This window comes from Hippocampus comes, unplaced genomic scaffold, assembly GCF_001891065.2.
Source record: "Hippocampus comes isolate QL1 unplaced genomic scaffold, H_comes_QL1_v1.1 scaffold18, whole genome shotgun sequence".
In the NCBI taxonomy this organism is placed as follows: Eukaryota; Metazoa; Chordata; class Actinopteri; order Syngnathiformes; family Syngnathidae; genus Hippocampus; species Hippocampus comes.
Genome location: NW_017805014.1, coordinates 88,067 through 93,411, shown reverse-complemented (window position 1 = coordinate 93,411; position 5,345 = coordinate 88,067). Strand labels below are relative to the sequence as shown.

The 5,345-nt window shown below is 43.3% G+C and overlaps 1 long non-coding RNA gene across 1 annotated transcript in view; it reads right to left on the bottom strand.

Annotated features, from left to right (window-relative positions):
• LOC109511859 (uncharacterized) overlaps nt 1-3,409 on the bottom strand; it is a 24,443-nt gene extending 21,034 nt beyond the window's left edge. Inside the window, exon 1 of the long non-coding RNA XR_002167407.1 lies at nt 3,090-3,409. This is a non-coding gene — a long non-coding RNA (uncharacterized LOC109511859). The remainder of the gene's footprint in view (nt 1-3,089) is intronic.
• Between the last annotated feature and the right edge of the window lie 1,936 nt (nt 3,410-5,345).

The window sequence follows — 5,345 nt, the reverse complement described above, 5'->3', positions numbered from 1 at the left end:
ATAGATAGATAGATAGATAGATAGATAGATAGATAGATAGATAGATAGATAGATAGATAGATAGATAGATAGATAGATAGATAGATAGATAGATAGATAGATAGATAGATAGATAGATAGATAGATAGATAGATAGATAGATAGATAGATAGATAGATAGATAGATAGATAGATAGATAGATAGATAGATAGATAGATAGATAGATAGATAGATAGATAGATAGCTAGATAGCTAGACAGACAGACAGACAGACAGACAGACAGACAGATAGATAGATAGATAGATAGATAGATAGATAGATAGATAGATAGATAGATAGATAGATAGATAGATAGATAGACACTACACTCACTCTCATTCACTGACTCCCACGTCACTCAACCACCTTTTAAAGCTTCAAGCGGGCAAAAACAATACCTGCGCCTCACATGCATATTTTGTTTCGGTATAATGCGAATTGATTTTATTGTGTGATTACTCGAATGACGGAGAGAATAATCTATTCTTACAAATTTGATCACGCCAGCCCTCGTGTGAAGTGTTCATAAGAATTATGGGAAATGTTATCGAGAATGCGGGGAGGGTCGTAAAGCATTGAATTAGGTAGAAATAATTTGGTAAATATATGTTCGCTACTTCGTGAATTGAATAAACGAGTCACTACTAAATAATGGCTGAACGCTTAAATTAGATGGGCTCTAGATTCTTTATTTGTACTGAAGCTATACCAGGCTCATTTCACTTGTCTAAACAATCCATAAAAGGCCACAAGAGTTGACCGAACAATCAGCCGTGTCGATGAAGCATCGTGAAATTGGCGCATTTCTCCATCGTGATGGACAAGCATGGAATGTTACGTCGGCACCGGGAGGGTTAATGGCGGCATTTGTATGCAAATATGTGTTTAAGTGTGTCTGCCCTTGTGGGAAGGTTTAATGAAGGAAGCGAGCCCAGGCAGTAGGTGACATTCAGTGACTGCGTAACCTCGGCGGATAGCTTCCCTGACGCCATTTGTGAATGTTAATTGCTTTTCAGCCCTCCTTGCTCTCCACCCTTGCCCAAGTCGCACCAAACGTGGCAATCTTGTCGCCGCAAAGTTGCACCCCAAAATGTTGTGTGACTGTCGATTCGAATGGATTAAGAAAAAAAAAGGGCGCAGGTATTCAAATTAGTCAAGCGTCTGTTAGTAAAAACGTCTCGTCTTCCCATTTGCACATTTCCCTTTTTTCGAGGCTCGACGAGGGAAGAGCACTGCCCGATTAGCATATCCGATTGAACAGAGAACTAATCCGTCCAAATATAATTTAGGACGAGGGGATCCGGCATGAAAGGCGACAACCTTGAGTGCGCGAATTTGGATGAGGTGAGATGAATGAAGGAATGTCTGCGATAGACATCTCTTCCATTTCAAGCAGCCGCTTTGAATTGAGCTAATCCGGCAAAGTGCGCAAATGAAAACCTTGTCGCTTATGAAAAATCTTAAATAATATTTAAAAACACACACACACACACACACACACACACACACACACACACACACACACACACACACACACACAGATATAGGCCTTTTGATTTGGCTGTGGAAGGAAATTTGCCTAAATCAAAGAGATTAGCACCAAGAGATATGGATTATGTTTGACTTTCATGCTCAGTCAGTCTCTTTTCCTCCACATCAGGACGTTCAGAACGCGCCGTTTCACACTGGAGATGCAGATAAGAGGCACATGGCGCACGGTCAAATCTACCTGCGATCTGAATTTGGCTCGCGAGCGCTTTGTATTTCTCAGGCCTATTAGACGGATTCACATTTGCAAATGACACACTTTGGATGGCGTCAACCTCATCGCCCGTTTACGGCCGATTACAGCTCCAAAGCGGCGCGGCGTTTGGCGTCTTTGCTCGGGAATTCGGCGATGGCATCTCGCCGTTCGTGAGTGGCCGGAGGTGGCAATAAACCATTTATGATTGTTGTGAGTGCGCGTTAGCGGGAGAGAGGCCATTTAGTGCGGGAATGATGTTTAATGGCCTCTGCTAAGTGGACAACATTGCTTCGTCGGCTTCATCGCTATCAGCTGTTACAGCTAACACCCTCTGTGCTTTTATTAGGCTTTGCAGGCACTCTCTTGGCCATCGCCGAGCAAAAGCCATATAAATGCTAACAAAAGGCCATTGATTTTGTTTTTCTTTGCGTGCGTGTGCGCGCGCGATACATCAATCTCATTAACTTGTCGCGTCCAGGGCAAATGCCGCCATCCAAATGGCCTCCTGTGCAAAATAACGCCGTGTCGCGAACGCCGCTGTCCATGATATGCAATCATTCGAGCCGATTACGGCACTAAAGCAAGACCCTCATAAACAAAGCAAGGGGAAATGGGAAGAACACGCTCTGCGGCGTTAAAAACAAACGATGCCACCGGTTGAGATCAGGAAACCTCTTAAAAGAAGTTGATTTCAAGAATGCTACTATGTCCTTAGCCTAATAGCATAATTGCCGAAGTATTTTTTTCTTCACCCAGAAAACAAGGGGGGAAAAAAACAATTAATTTAGCCTTTTGCGGATTACCATGACCTGGCTGACAGATAATTCAGAGAGACATAAACACACACACACACACACACACACACACACACACACACACACACACACAATTATTCGACATCACGTTAGCATATACAGTATTGATATTCTGATCGTAAGTTATTTTTAACTTGGGCAATTGTGCTATGAGCTTCACAATAGCCTACTTCTTCTAAAATCTGTGTGTTTCTGGTTCTTTCTGGGAAGTCAGCAACACACGCACACACACACACACACAAATGGAATGAAATTAAATGTATTGGCACTTCACTTATCAGTGACAACCCATCCAAGAGACGTAAAAAAAAAAAAAAAAACGGACAGAGGGAGACAGAACAGAGAAGCCTGACGAAGGAACAAACGGTGCCTTGTTTATCCCCAGACAAAAAGAAGCAAAGGAAGGGAGGCAAAGCAAGTCCCAAAGCATGCTCCTGTAAATGAGGGGCACAGTATGGGTTTGGGGGGAGGAAAAAAAAAAAAACTCTGCAATAGCCACGTGAATAGGACACATGTTGCAGCTCCGAAACAAGGAGAGCTGTAGTGTTGGGTTTTTAAAACGTCCAATTTATTAATGCTTTTAACACTCTCAATAAATACAGACACGTCTCTGTCCTACTACGTGCCTTCTCTTCCGCCGTTCGACTCGAGAGGCGTTCAAAGACCGCCTCCAAAAACGTAAAGTAACGATACCTTTAATGACACTAAGAAAATCAAAAACACTGCATCAAAACAGAAAACCCAGCGGAGAAATCACAAAATAAACTCTAATGGGGGTGTTTGTGAACACACAACAAAGGAATAAACAACATAGATTCTGAAATAGTCCGGTCTCCTACACATACAAACAAAAACGATTAATCTACTGTACTTGCACGTGTGGGAGGGGAGGCTCTCTTGGGCACGGGTGGAAGTAGCAGCCCGGAAACACTGTTCAGTGACTGAAGACTTTCACGGCACGCCGCACCTCCTCAGCACACCTTGAGTGTCACCGGGGGAAGCTGAGGGGTTGCCGGGAGGCGCCATCAAGAAAAATGTCAAATGGATTTCTGCTGACATCAAGGCGTGTAAATCACATCAATTTGGGCGGGGACTTTGCAAAGCCTTGCGGAGATAGAAGGTGCCTTCAAGGAGTTAGCTTGTTAGCATTTTGTCTGGAGATCTTTGTACACGTGGTTTGGATACTCTGGCAACCAAACCAGGTGGGCTGTTAATCAATCTCTCAATTCATACCAAAACATCTCTTTTTTAAAATGTTTTTTTAAAAAATGAAAACCGGACTGAGCAATTGGCCAGCATACCTGCTAATTCCATCCAACTATCTGTCCTCATTAGCCAACGCTATCACTGTTGCGCCACTGCTAATCACTTAACCAGGACTTGATCAATCTTCCCCTGTTTTTTTTTTTTGGTTAGTTTTTATTGTTTGCGTCACAACATCTAATTGGTCACATTGCTTTGCGATAGTTCAAGGGAAGGTTCTCAAAGAAGGACCAAATCGCATAGAGTCAGTTAGCAAGCTACATCATACTTCGGAGCACAAAGCGTATCTCACAGTGGCTTTTCTTTTTGGGCAGAAAGGCCAACCCGGGAAAAGGGATTTGCTGGTTTCCATCTTCTTGTTTCGCTCGCTCCAAAGTCAGAAGGTATTATTTGCAATATTATCTTTCAGCTTGTTTATTTCAGTGGAGTGACTTGAAGATGGCCGGACTTTCAGTGCAGTGACCCGAGGTTTTCCCTCATCGTGTTTCGCTCTGTGATAAGGTCAGTGGAGCTATGAAAGCAAAACAAACCAAACCGGAATCTTGACCCCCGAACACTTAAAGCATGTCATGTATTCAAGTTACAAAACCAAACAACAAAAAAAAGTCTCTGTTAAAAGATTTCTGGCCATTTAAAATGCTACATGAAACCATGTTGCTAGGCTTCTTTGGAGCAATAATTAGTGTTTTGATGAGGGTTTAATCAAGCCTACTTTCTCCACGAAGTGTCAAGTGTTGACACGTGGATAAAATTCAGTGCTGTAGTCTACACTTTGCAGGGTGTCTTGACTTAATTAAGGCGTTAATTAGAATAATGGCGCGTGCGTTTCATGTCCACTTTACGGCATCTGACTGTGCCGCACTACTGAACGGTATCGCAAGTGCCTCAACACCTTTTGTATCCTATCAGCCAACACGGATTTTCAGCTGCCACAGTTTTGTCATGAGGAATGTGAGGGGAGAAGACAAGGGAGGTATTATTTATTAATAGTCAGACTCCCCAAAGCTCTGTAAAACATCTTGTTGAGCTCCCCGAGGTGGGCGCCGCGCTTCAAAGCAATTAAAAGCAAGGCTGCGAGCGGAGGGAGGCGGTGAGTGAAAGAGACACAGGACCTGGGGTCCATTCTCGTTTTATTAAAGGTCCAAAAAAACTTGAGTATAAGCGAATGCCTGTCTGGAGGCTTTAAAAAAAAGTAAATGTCCGGACTTGCGAGTTGCAGAGAAGTGATCAGTCAGGCGGATTCTTTCTCTAGCCTGAACTTGGTCAGGTTTGTGACATTTTCACGACTACAAAGAGGACACAAAATCACTTCTTTATTTCATCGTATGCTTGAGGTCATTGTCCATCTGCGCTGTGAAGCGCCACCTGAGGAGTCCTAAAGCACTTGGCAGAGTGTAAACAGATAATAAAAGTGTTTGGTCCCCTGGATTACTGTGATGCACTTTATTTCGGAGTCAGCCAGTCCTCCCTCAAGCGTCTCCAGTTGGTCCAAAGCGCTGCTTC